At 40.4% G+C, this 14,597-nt stretch overlaps 1 non-coding gene across 1 annotated transcript; it reads left to right on the top strand.

Moving 5' to 3' along the window:
• The first annotated feature begins 554 nt into the window (after positions 1 to 554).
• On the top strand, positions 555 to 661 carry LOC122232008. Its single transcript, XR_006209323.1, has one exon. It is a non-coding gene; the product is annotated as a U6 spliceosomal RNA (small nuclear RNA).
• The last annotated feature ends 13,936 nt before the right edge of the window (positions 662 to 14,597 follow it).

Raw genomic sequence — 14,597 nt, 5'->3', positions numbered from 1 at the left:
TATACTACATGTTATATAACGTGTATTGATTCAAGCAAACAACTATCCCTTTGTTATGCACTGAAGATATAACCAGGGCTTCGTTTATGTCTTATCTCTTAGAGTATAAAACTCCTGGGATCCAGGCCATGATTTCTCTTGTTTTTGTTTTTGTTTTCTGTGTTGTTTTGTTTTGCTTTGCCTTTTTTTTTTTTTTCCACCAATGCAGCAGAAGTACTTGGGTGTTCCTTTCCAAACACAATCCGTATCTGGGCCACCAGCCCTAATTTTGATAATTAGTTCCTTTCTGTTTTTTTAATAATTTTGTGACCTATATTTGCTTTTTGAAACATGTTCTGTATGCTTTCGATCTTCTGAAACATGTTGAAATTTTATTTCTGTCCAATGTGTAGCCAGCTTTTAAAAAAATGGTCTGTGTGCATTTAAAATAATAGATTTTTTTTGCAATAGTTGGACCCAGTGCCATTTCTATGTCTATTTGGCCAAATTTGTTAATCATAATTTTGTCTGCGGGTCCTATCAATTACTCAGATGAATTAAAAATCTGCACTATGGTGCTCGCTTTGGCAGCACATATACTAAAATTGGAACGATACAGAGAAGATTAGCATGGCCCCTGCTCAAGGATGACACGCAAATTCGTGAAGCGTTCCATAAAAAAAAAAAAAAAATCTTCACTATGATTATAATGTGCATTTTTCTTCATCTGTTTCTTCTTGAAGTCTTTCTCCCTTCCTCTCTCTCTCTCCCTCTCTCTGAGGAAAACTCAGTTTTGAAAAAACAAAGTGTGAACCTTATGCTATGTACCACCTAGAGCAGGGGCAGACAGTACCCTGCATTAAAACACCTTAATATTCTAAAACAAAGCCACCACCATGGATAAATAAACACTACAGATGATGGCTTGTCAAGTCAGCTCAAGTCTTAGCAGCAAAAGATCAAGGCTTTCAGTTTCCAAAGCTTTGTTGATTTCATCATTGTGGATGAGAGATTTTACATCTGTATTTTCAGGGTAGGTTATAATGTGTAATATGAAGAGAGTTCTCTTCCTGCACATGGAACCATTTATCATCACAAAGTGATGTGCATCTCTAGAAATGCCTTCCACTTGAAGTCCTATTTGTCTGATATTAATATAGTTGATATCAATGTATATTAACGTTGTAGCAGCAAACTAATGTATTATATATGATATTCTATTATATCTATAAAACTCTGGTTGGTATTTGTTTACTATATCTTTCTCGCCTTTTCGACCACTTGTCTTTTCTTTTAATTGGTTTAATGTTTACTTATTTTTGAGAGTGAAAGAGAGACAGCATGAATGGGGGAGGGGCAGAGAGCGAGAGGGAGACAGAGGAGCTGAAGCAGACCCCGCACTGTCTGTGCAGAGCTGATGTGGGGTGTGGACCTCGAACCACGGGATCATGACCCGAGCCGAAGACAAGAGGCCGACACTCAACCAACTGAGCCATCCAGGCGCCCCTGACCACTTTTCTTAATTGAGTTTTGTACTTACGTGTTTTTCTCCCTACAATGCGGAAGTTACATTCTTTCCTATTAGTTGTTACCTTAAAAATTAAAATATGCAGACTCGAGAAAATCTAAAACGAATTCTATGACTCTTCAACCAGATGATAACACAAGGACCTTAAGACCATGTACACTCATGCATTCCCCTGGCTTGTATGCTCTTCTAGCCATCACTACTTTGCGCTTTTCCAGAACACCTCGGGCCATGATGATGTGAGCATGCGCACTGGGCCGACTGGAGTACAGCTTCTCCCAGCTGCCCGGCACCCTTCTCCAGCCTCGGGTGGAATCGGGATCTGCTTACATTTAGTTCAGCTTTTCCCTGAGTCCTAGCTTCGGGAGAATCCTCCCTTTGGAGATCCAGCTTTTCTGTTAGACTGAACACGACGGACAGGCTCTGGATGTTGATCCATAGTCTCATCGCCCCAAGAGACCCTCACAACAAAAAATTAGATTCACCTATATCAGTAATTGCCCTCAGGTTAAGGTTGCTTCAACACTCGGATTGCTTTCTTGTGTCTCTGCTTTTACGTAGACTGGGAACCCCAAAACTAGCTAGCTTTCTTTTTCTTTCTTTCTTTCTTTCTTTCAATTTTTTTTAAATTTTATTACAGTTGGCATACAATGTTACATTAGTTTAAGGGGTAAACATAGTGACTTGACAAGTTAATACATTATGCTATGTTCAGCTACCTTCTATCACCACACGCTATTATAATATCATTGACTATACTCCCTATGTTGTGCCTTTTATTCCCATGACCTAATCATTCCATAACTGGAAGTCTGGACCAGGTAGCTTCTAATAAACCCACCAGCTTCTCACTATCTAAAAAATCTTTTAAAACACTGTATCTACATTTTGAGTGTGATGCCTCAGTTAATTTCCCAACAATATGAGTTCATTTATTAACAAATGTGTATGAGCATTTACTATAAACTTATGCTTAAATTTACTAATGATAGAATACCAATGTTTATGAAAATACCGGGGGTATTATATTGTGTTTTCACAAACAAATTTCTTGGTATGTTAAGTGAAAATGAGTGCCAGGGTAAGGCTAGTGATTATCTTTGTAGGGAACATACGTGTCTCTGAGACTTCACATCTTCCCATCGATCTACTTACATAACAACAATCCAAGACTCCCATCTTATGTGAAATCAGTCAACGAGGGTTCCTCGTGGTCTTTGGAGCTGCCCCATCCCTCCCCAAGAACCTGCAGAGCCTACGTAGGCACCCTGCTAACTTCCTCTGTGGGTCAAGCTCCTTCAACAACTTTGCTCTCTCAGGGTCCCACTCTTCCTTTAACTGGTGATGCCCCTAAAGCTCAGGTCTCAGATGACACAGAGCCACCTCCCAGCACAGATGTGACCAGACCAGAGCAGTTCCCCAAAGGTTTGCTGAAAATCTGGGAATAATATAAGAGTTGCATAATTCAAAGAAAGAAAACCTAAAACTGTATGTCAGAGCATGGGCCCTAGTAAAATCCAGTGAAAAGATCATTTGTCCAGGGGTTCCCCCACTGGCGACTCTCCTCCTGGGCTCTTTCAACCAGAACCCCGTCTCTCATAGTTCTCCCCAAGGTCTCATATCCCAGCTTCCTCTGCCTTTTCCTGGCCCTGCTCTCCAAAGATGTCATATAAATCATGTAACATCATAATAATTGCTCTAGAACGACTGCCCTACTGACCTTAAATACCTTGTACGATAGTATGTCAAACAGCATAGCCAGTATTAGCCTCTCCATTCAAGGGCAAACTTGGTGCCTTCATTTTACATAGAAAAAGCCTCTTTATAAGACCTCGTCCCCAAGATTAAGATGAGTCTTCACCAAAAAGTGAGTTCCTGGTATCCCACAAAGCAGAAAATATCCAGTCTATTGTCAGTGCTGTCCATCCAGTGTGACCATGACCTTAGAGAAGCATTTGCACCTTCTGGGGCTGTTTCTTTCTGCTCCAGCCAATCTCCTTTGCCCCAGTCCTCACTTTTTGTTTGGTTTATATTTTCTTACAGCACTTATCATGATCTGAGTTTTAAATTATTTATCAAAGGCCTTTCCCCAATAGATTGTAAATGCTACTCTAACAAGGTGTTATGGGTTGACTTGTGTTCCCCCCCAATTTTCATATGCTGAATCCTAATCCCCAGTACCTCAGAATGTGACCTCTTTGGACAAAGGACCTCTACAGAGGTAATCAAGTTAAATGAGATCATTAAGGTAGGCCCTAATCCAGTATGACTGGTGTCCTCATAAAAAGAGGAAATTTGGACACGGACAAGAACAGAGGGAAGCCAATGCACTACCATGGGAGAAAGATGGCCATCTACAAACCAAGGAGACAGATTTGGAGCAGATTTTTCCTCATAACCCTCAGAAGGAACAGCAACGGGACACCTTGACCTCAGATTTCTATTCCCCAGAACCATGAAAAAATACACTTACGGGGCTTAAGCCACCTCGTCTGTGGTACTTCATTATGGCAGCCCCAGAAAACCAACACACAGAAGATCTTTGCTATATTTCTATATCCCCATGATGGAAAAAGATCAATGAACAAAAACCAAAAGAGAAAAGTAAAAAGAAAATCATAAATGAGGGGCAGAAATCAATGAAATATATAGAAAGATATGCTGTAAACCATCAATAAGTACTATACCAGCTAAAAAAAGTCAGACGCATTGCACAAGGGATGAAGAATAAAACAGAGAGTGAAAACGAAAGCCTTCCTGCAGGACTTGACAGTGACGGTGTGCTGTGACCTGCAGCGCACCATTAGTGCAAGTGCCCCTGTGCCTGGAGATCCCAAACAAGATGGCTGACACGTCTTCGTTATGGACTGTTCTGCCATCTTGATTCTCTAAGAATGCTGCATATACACTCAGTGAAATACGGAAGCCATTCACAAGACTGTATACATGCAAACCCCAAAGCATAAATATTTACATAAAACACCAAATGAAAATACACCCTAAAAGCTATTTTTTCTTGCATGGTAAGTTTGTGAGTCATGTCCCCAGGGTTTCTACGACGCTCATGAGTTTATCTTAGCATAAGAAAAAAATTTATTTCTAAGATAACCACGTAAAATTCATAGGAAAAGATTCTGCAAAATCAGAGTGCAAAAATAGCTTGGAAATGTGCTGCCTGCAAAGTGCTAATGTGAGGTCATGCGGTAGATAAATGACTCCTTGGAACTGAGATAGTCATACAGTGACAGATCATTATCATTAAAGCAAAGACAAGACTTACTTAGAAAGTCTGACGTATTGGAACAGCGGTAGCATTGTACTGAACCTTTGACTTACCTGGAAATTATTGAAACTCAGGAGCTCAGCATGGAGGAAAAGTTGACACAATTTCCACTTAAGAACATTTACTATTTCCAAAGGAAAAGTTTCTATTTCTTCAAAACAAAAATGTATGTTTTAACAAACTCCGTGGAACTTAGCTTCTCTTTAATATCATCTACTGAGTGGAGACGATACATGAGAAATATTCTAATTCAATTGCCCCTCAAGAGTCTATTGACTAAATATTCAATGGTGGAGGAAGAAATCACACAGAACCATAGTTTGTTTCCAAATATCTAGATATTTCCATATCTAAACATGCCTGGCAGTCTTCCGCATCATTCAGATACAACTTGTTTGGCTTCCCTACTCCATGAATAAATATCAGTACTGGAGGAAGATGTGTGATGAGTAAATCTACACAGGTAAGTGAACCTAGGGAGACTGAAGGACACAAAGATTATATAAAATTTAGTGGGCAAGGAAGAATTTCATCAACTCACGTTAAAACACCTTTTAAGTGGGAATAACATGTTCCTCCAAACATTAGGAAATGCTTTCAAACAAAAGGCCGTCATCACTCTCTATTTACCTAAAGAAACTAAAGTCGTAAGATCGCATGAGACCAAGTAAAAGGAGTAGTTTATCATCTCATGAATTAAAACTATGAAGAAAACCAAAATGGAACATAAATTATCTTCCATGTTCGCGTTAGCTGGTGTTTAAGAGCCTGAATAATTCGGATGACAACCTGTCATGTTTTATGAATTTAATTTGGTTACCTTTGTGTCATATATCAAGCATTATGACATCTCCTTTTGCCCCTATTACACATACTCTATACTCCTTTACTTTTTTTTTTACTGTGAAATTTATTGTCAAATTGGTTTCCATACAATACCCAGTGCTCATCCCAACAGGTGCGCTCCTCAATGCCCATCACCCACCCTCCCCGCCCTCCCACCCCCCATCAACCCTCAGTTTATTCTCAGTTTTTAAGAGTCTCTTATGGTTTGGCTCCCTCCTTCTCTAACTTTTTTTTTCTTTCCCCTCCCCCATGGTCTTCTGTTAAGTCTTACTTTTTGTACTTTTCCAAAGCAAAAACCACAGGCATATTATATATATGAGTATTTAGTTGCTGTCTTCACCTACAAGGGCATGACTTCTATGAGAGCAAAGACTGGAATGAAAATATGCATCATTAGTAGAAAAAATTTCTCAATTAAAAATGTACCTCCGGGGCGTGGTATGTGTAGAGATTATACCTAAATCCAGTTGAGGTGAGGAATTTTAGAACTAATTAGAATTACTTTGGAATCCCCACATTTGACAAGTGCCACCTAGAAAGAGAAGATTTCAATATTAAAGAGGATCTTTGAATTTTATTGAGAGCCTTTCGTATTTCAATATTTTAATTTTGACATCATTCCAATTGAATAAAATAATCCCAGATGATGGCGTTAGATATGTTGCTTTTTAATGTCACAGAAATGAAGTTTTGGAATGGGAATGTAGATAGAAATGTTTATGTTTCTCTAGGAAGGCCTTTATAAGAGGCTACCTCCTAAGTCCATGATTCGGGAACTGGACTGTAGATCCCCACGCAGGAGCCCATCAAGAACCTCTTAGGAATTTTTGAAAGCCTCACAATGCTCCTTGGAAAACATTGCAACCACATTTCTGGCCTCCGCATGGCAGAAGATTCTCTTCTTACCCTGGAAGCAACCTTAAGCAGCTTCCTTTTATTTGCGTGATTCTTGTGAGAGACTTTCTTTCTTTAATTGACTAATTAAGTTAAAGGCCACAGTATCGTCCTGGAAGTATTTTCCTTCTAAAAACAGCATTGTGGCCTTTAAGAGTTCCAGAGAACGTCCTCCTCTACCACCAGGTCCATCGGCCTTGGCACCCCATCTGCCCTAGCCACCACATTCGTGGTGTTTCTCTGAGTCTAAAATGGAAGAGGGAGGTAGAAAGTCAAAATCGGCCAGTGTTTCCTGTCTCCCAACTTACTCATTTCCATTAAGAGCCTTAAGGACTGGCTGCTAAATTGTGAACCCAGCAAAGCACCTTTGGCTCTCAGTGGAAACAGTTGGAAAATTTTCATTGCTCATCCCAACCAACAAATCGTCTCTGCCTATAAAAGAAAGTGGCTCAACAGTATTTTTATGAAGTTGTAGGTGGACTGGACCATAGTCAGGCTTAAGCAGGGGAACGCAGTCTTCTGAAATTTCTGAAATCTGCTTCACGTCCAGCGAAAAATAACACGTCCAGCGAGAAATAACACGTGAACTATTGTACAAAGGTCACAGGTCCCCTCCCAGCTGAAAATCCTTAGAACCCAGCAAACTAAATGTGCTGTGGTATTTATTTATGGTATTTATTGCACTGGTAGACACATGGGGTACGGCAGTGGCCTGGAAGATTTTCCTCCAGTAATAACACAATTATAGCACAGGACTGTGCAGCCCATAAGGTAACCTGCAGGGTCCTCCCTGAGACAAGGGGCGCTGAGATTTCTAAAGTCCATCTGTTCTGATCATGGGCTCTCATTATAATGTGGAAATACCCCAGCCCCCTACAGCTATTGCATGAAAATTCTTCACCATTTCTTGGCGCAAACCACTCTTTTTAACGTCTTGATAGATATGGACCTTTAAGACAGTTAAGTAAGACCTTTCTCATAAGGAATGACATGGCTGGCCCTTCTTTCGGAGACTGCAAACAGGTCATAGGACAAGGCTGCAAAGAGGTCACAAAAGTTAGCAGCTAGAGCACCCACAGGCCCTCCCTGTGCTGGCCCTCCCAGCATATTGCTGAACACTTCTCTTTGCTCTACTTAACCCGTTGGAAAATCAAAGTGGTAATCACTTTTATCCTAGAAGAACTGAACAGATACTTCTAAATCGTTGGCAATAAAGCTAAGCAACGAAAGATTTCTACAAGCGATAAGCAATGGCTATGTCCGCTTGACTCTGTATTTCCTGATTCTCTACTGATCATCTACAACAACCCCACTGACACCTCTGCCCTCTTTTCCATTTTCACTGCCATCATCCTGATTTGGGACCTCACTGTTTATTTGCTCAAAATCGTGGCAATAGTTAAGTCATTGGGCTTTCGACCAATGCACCTCCAGGTGCTTTCTCTTCTAATTCAGACTACATACACAGCAAGATTGATTTTCCTAAGCACCCCGCTGATATAAAAACTCTCTGGTAGATGTCTGTCACTTATCAAACTGAGTAGGATACCTTAGTTTTGTATTCAAGACTTCAATGTGGCCACCCTCCTAGCCCTAACTTCTTGTGTATCCATTACTCTTTGTCTTAGATCTCTCTCTTTGCTCCGATTTTGGGAAGATGCCTGTGCCTTTGGTCCAGTGTAGATTCCATCACTGGGTTCTAGAAACCCACCAAGAGATTATAGGCAAGAAAACAATGTGGTCATGCCATGCATTAGATAGGTTTGTGATTGTAGCTTGGAGGGTGACTAAGCAGTTTGAAAGCTACTGCACTTGTCAAGTTTGAAGTCTTGAACTTGACAGTAGAAAGAGGATGGAGAGGAGAGACATGAACCAAGAGAAAGGCGCCAAGAAAAGGGATTTCTAGAAATAACAATGTTGACGAAGAGGAATGAGTTGGAGATAACAGAAACAGGCAACTTCCAGAATACCCCATTCTGTTTGAGCTATGTGGGTTTTTTTAACGTCTGTTTATTTATTTTGAGAGGGAGAGCATGTGTGTGCACACGTGTGAGCAGGGAAGGTGCAGAGGGAGAGGGAGAATCCCAAGGAAGCTCCATGTTGTCAGCACAGAGCCCGACGCGGGGCTCAATCTCAGGAACCATGAGATTATGACCTGAGCTGAAATCAAGAGTCTGCCACTTAACCGACTGAGCCACCCACGTGCCCCTATTTGAGCTATCTTTTAAGAAGCTTTCAATGACGTGTTGAAGCTTTCACACAAAGCTCGGCATAGTAAGTCCTAGGTCTTTCAGTTTTAAATGGCATGTTTTATTTCATTTTAAATACCACTCAGATTAACATGACTTCATTTTCCCACTAATCTATCCCCAGCGTTTATCATCTTTTAACCAAAGGCCTATCAGATAATCTGATTTACTTCCTCTACGTATTTTAATACCTGTATCAATATAAGCCAAGTTACCAGATGGTCGATTCACAGTTAACTAGTACTCTAATCACTGTGTTATCTGATTGTGGAGTTCAGAGAAACATATTTTTTTTCTGTTAAGTTATTTAAAACAATATCGTGAATGTAACACACACAAAATGATCTACAAGACGAGACAAGGTAGAGTTACGCTATGTTTTATTCACACAGTAGTTGGCCATACAGTCAGTGCTCAATAAAGGTGTGCTGAACAATTATGATATTTTTCGGAGCTTTTAAGTTGAAAACGCAAATAGTATCGCAGGAAAACAGGTGCAATGATTATCATTTCCACCTCACAAAGGGCAATGAATAAAGGAATTTCTAGCTGGCTTACACTATCTTTTTTTTTTTTTAATTTATAAAAATAGTATTGCGGGGGTGGTTTGTTGTTAAATTCCTTGAAAACTTTATTTAGAAAAAAATGTTGATATATGAGCGTTTACTTATTGCGCAATATAAGGGTTAGGAAAATGTTAGGCTGCAACTTGCTCCCTGAGTGAATATGGTTCTGATTATCTCTCAGGAATCAGAAAATAAAAAACGTTAGAGGCCAGGATTTCTACAGCGAAAATTCTAAATATCTGATGAAATGTGTCTTACAAATTAAATCCCAGACCCTTTTCAGAGCACTTAATACACTCTCAGGGGTGAAATGTGTTTGTTTTTAGCAAAGTAGATTAGCTTACATCTTGTGATGGGAAAAGTCTATGTAACCCAGCCTGTCCTGTAGCTCTCATTTCGAAGCATTTCTTTTGGGTTGTATCTTTTGGCCATAGTCGTGGATCTCAATTTTCTTCCCTGTCTGAGTGTTAAATCGTTTTCTGTCTGCTGTCAGGCTGTCTCTTTTGGTTCCCAGGACCCCTCCCCTTTTTGTGAGTTACTCACTTACTTCCAAGGTCAGGTTGAATCCATCTTTAGTTTTCTTTCTTTATCACGCTCTTCAAAATCTAGCGTTCCTTCATGTACCTGACTCCTGAGTATGTCCAGTTTTAACTTAGAAGATAAACTATTGGAAACTTAATAATTGGGATTGAATTTTGTTCAAATCACACGTTCAATGGAGAAACCTAGATCTTTCAGAGCTCAAAAAAAAAAAAATGTGGAAGAGGGCATTAGCTCAAAAGACAGGTTTTAAATGCTATTTCCAGTAGTTGGATGAGTTGGAGGACTGGTCAACATGAGCCACCACCATTGTCCAAACCACCTTCTGTGTCCCTTCTTTGCTGTCAGAAACCTGGAGAGAGCTACCATTCCCAAGCTCGCAGGCTGCTTCCATCACCCCTTCCAGATGGAACTCCCCTGCTAAGCCAGGGGCCCCAGGCCTGCTTTCATTCTTTCTCATGGCAAATAGTCCAACAGATGTTTCCTAGAGGGTTGTGGTGGCCGGTGGATTGATTTCCTGGCTTACTGGGGTGCTAACATAGTATCTTGAAAATTATGTCATGCGGATTATAAGCCTCATGCTTTTCGAAAAGAAACTTTACACTCGTTTGGAAAAGGATACATGTCTATATGGAATTACTTTGGCAATAGCCTTTCTTTCTGCTTCCAAATCAAGAAGGGCAACTTCAAATACTAGAAGACAGGCTTCAACACGATTCAGTCCCCCAAAGTGCAAGATCTCCATCACAAAGCAATGTTATGCAGCTCATCGCAGATATTTACTATAATGAATTCCAGCAAGCAAACTATTATTGTCTCCTGATGAAAAGTATGATAGTTTATCAAGACTATTTTGAATTCTAAGCCTGATCTTCAACCAGCTTGCACAGCCTCCACATGTGGATGATAATAGCTAACACTGACACAGCAATTTACTCTACACCAGGTGCCCTTAAAAACACTTTACGTACGTTAACTAATTTGATCTATTCCTAACAATCCCCCTCTGATACAGGTACTGTCACGATTCCCATGTTAAAGGTGGAGAACTAATGCGCAGAGAGGTTCAGTAACTTGCCCCAAATCCAATAGCTCGTAAGTGCTGGAGTCGGGATTTGAATCCATCAGTATCAACCTCGGATTAACTAGTGTATACTATTCCATCTCCATAAACTTTATGCAACCCAATTCACACGTTTATAAATCATCGATGTTAAATTTTGTAACCAGCGACGGGATTGATTTGAACAGATCGCCATTTCTGATCCAAACATTCACAGTGTTAAACAATGGATTTAAATTAATGTTTATGAGGGGCGCCTGGGTGGCGCAGTCGGTTAAGCGTCCGACTTCAGCCAGGTCACGATCTCGCGGTCCGTGAGTTCGAGCCCCGCGTCAGGCTCTGGGCTGATGGCTCGGAGCCTGGAGCCTGTTTCCGATTCTGTGTCTCCCTCTCTCTCTGCCCCTCCCCCGTTCATGCTCTGTCTCTCTCTGTCCCAAAAAAAAAAAAAAAGTTGAAAAAAAAAAATTAATGTTTATGATAGGCCAATCCGTGGGGAAAATACCACGGAGTAAGAATCTGGGGAGTCCAAAGTGAGAGCCATCAAGGCCATTTGGGGGACTATTGCTGCTGAGACGAGAGCTGTCAACAGCCTGGAATATTAGTCTAGTAGGAAAATTCACGATATCTTCAGAGATCCAAACAGCGTCTGGTGCTTCGTTTGCCCCATCACTCGCTAGCGGGGTGCCTTTGGGGAGGCTACTTAACTATACCTGAGAGTCTTCACCTGCAAAATGGTAATAAGAGTAATAGATCATTTGTAGAATTGTAAGGATTAGCTGAAGCAACACATGTGAAGCACTTGTAACAATGGCTAGCACATAGCAGTCACTCGATACCCGGGTATCATTACTACTATCGTCGTGAAGTAGCTATGGGCATAAAAGATAAAAACATGCAGAATGGCTCCTGATTTCTAACTTGAGTGACCGAAAATCGTGGCGCCGTTTATTGACAATAAGAATAGAGAAAGAAGAGTCAAGGGAAAAAGAAAGATCAACTATATAATAGAAAAGGTGCCGGACCGGTGGGATAAGACCCTGAGGAAACACCAAAGAATGGGGTCACCAATACAGGAGGAAATATCGGTCTTGAGATGACAAGGGATAAATGAGACAATAACAGACACAGCTGTAATGACCTCTACAGGGGAAAAGAGAGGTGGGCCATAGTTCACATCAGAAGGCCCCTGTTGCCTGGATTAATGTTCCTGGGTGGTATGCAATGAAAGGACAAGAATGCAGAGAGTTGGATGAGGGATCATGCAATTATTCACTATGCTGAATCAAGACAGAAGGGAATGAACAAGTCGAACTATATAATAATACATTGATAGAGTAGGGATAATCGAAAAATAAAGAAACTGGAGACCTCCATAGGACAATGAGCAAATACAGTGAACACTAGGATATGAGACAGAAGGATAAGAAATGGTCACAGAAGAGTTTAAGTTTGGGGACAAAGGGTCAAAATGTTTAGGGGGTTGAAACAAGGCAAAGGTGAAGGTCAGTAGTCCCGACAATGCCCGAGAACCTGGATGCTGACCTGTTGGCTACTTTGGCCACAGAAATACTGGAATGAGCCAGTTTGATGGTACAACATGGGTTATAGAAGACTTCTGTGGTGCTAGTGTCTTCAGTAATTGTAGCAGGATGACTAAAGGTAGATAGTGTCATGACAATAAGAAGGATGACTGACTGGAAAAGTTGGGTAGTATTGACTTAGAGAGAATGCAATATTGCATGAAAACACAAGAACGTTTCTTTCAAAAGTGACCTTGAGGAGCTCGGGGAATGCCAGTCCCTCTCCTGGCCTTTGAGTAGATCAGGAAATGTTCACTTCAGAGGGCAGCATAAAAGAAAGTCTCGGGGGGAAAGCACGGATGTCTTCAAGGGATGGAGTGAAAATTCTGTGAAAGTTTGGTGGCACAGGGTAGGAATTTATCATGAAATGGGCTCTGCGAGAGCACAGGTGAAAGTCGAGAAATGGGGAGAAGTGGAGACAGGAGATGGGAGGAATTAAGGGCAGTGTGGGAAAAACAACGCAATAGGACATTGTGAGGCAAAGGGAGTCCCGCAGAGAAAGACCAGAGGGCGTATGGTACCTGCAAAAGTTTCCAGTGGCTCACTCTAGCCTCCGTGTGGAGAACAACGCCAGAGCAGGAGGAGAAGATAATAGGATTCTGGAGGTCATTAATAAATCTGAATCTGTAGATTGCTTACACCTGGGTGGATGAAGCGATGCACTGGGACAGGTTACAGGTTAATCTCACCTATGGGTCGGGCATAGTAGCTCTTGATCAAATATGAAGGAAGGGCTGAGGCCCATCTATCAAGGATGCTCACATACACTGTGGTTATTATTAAGGATCAATTAAGTTAAGTCTTCAGTTCTAACATCTGGTAGCCACATTCTTGTGTCCAGAAGTCTTGCAACATTGGACCAGGACGAACGGTCAATAAATTTAGATCGTTAAGCTTGGAGTCTGAGTCTGAACGAGTCAATGAGAGATAATAGAAATTGATAATAAAATCTTGAAGGAAAAGGAACAAGAAATCCATTACTCTGCCATTTCAAACAGTTTGCATGGATGCTCTTTATTTCCCCCCTAATTTTCTATTTGGCGTGGTCTAATGCATAAATAATAAAGTAGGCTGTCATTAATTACTGTTTAAATTGGAAAGCATACTTTCACTTTGCAACAGTTTGGTTGAAAAAAATTAACTCTCATGGTTTTTGATGATGTCCTAAACATTAAATTTCCAGTCTAATCTTTTTATGTTAGCAAAAATTAGCTAAATTGGCACTTCCCTCCAAGATCGCTTCTTTCACAGCTCCAAAATACTTGCTGTGTGTGTGTAAAAGCTATTTGAATGAAGTATAAAGTTAAAGCTTCCTACCTCAAACTTCACTCTAGTCATAGTCAAATATATTTATAATCATTTCCTGTACAATTCAAGAGTAGAGTTATTATCCTTTAATGAGGATCTGTACAATGGTGTAGTATTCATCACATCATGAGATTTGAAAATGACAAAGGACTATGCCGAGAATTAGGGCTTAAATGGAACAAGTTCTTACAGGATTAAAATGCAGTATGTTGGAGGGAAGTGAAAAGGCAAGAAAGGGACCGGGGAATTTATAGTTGGTTGCCATGATCTGTAAAGGCAACCTCGGAACATTTTTTTCTTTGCTTTTACCACTGCATCCCTGACAGCAGTATTTGGCATTTTGAATTTATAGACATGATCTCAATCTTAAACTATTCTAGAACCCATTCTGCCGATCAAAAACCTAAGCTAAACATTCTTCAAGTTTACCTAGTAAAAGGAGAATTTATCTACAAATTATTGTGAGAGTGGGAAATGGGGTTTATTTTTTTCACGCTATGACCCTGTGTGTTATATTATGGGCCACAGGGGTTGAATGGAAGTGAATTGTATTTTACCCCCAATGTCTTAAGACTATTGTTACCTTTCTTTATTCTTTGAAAGGAGAAAGAAACAGAAATGACCAGCAACACACAACACACACACTGACCAAATAAAATCTTTAAAATATTAAAAATTAAATATCATAAAATTAACTGCAAAATATGATATGTTTCCCAAACAACACCCCATTGCCTTTAATCTTCTGGTAGAATACAGAA

This window comes from Panthera tigris, chromosome A1 (genome assembly GCF_018350195.1).
Source record: "Panthera tigris isolate Pti1 chromosome A1, P.tigris_Pti1_mat1.1, whole genome shotgun sequence".
NCBI classification, from domain to species: Eukaryota; Metazoa; Chordata; class Mammalia; order Carnivora; family Felidae; genus Panthera; species Panthera tigris.
The sequence above is the reverse complement of the archived record's forward strand: the minus strand, read 5'-3'. Positions and strand labels throughout refer to the sequence as shown.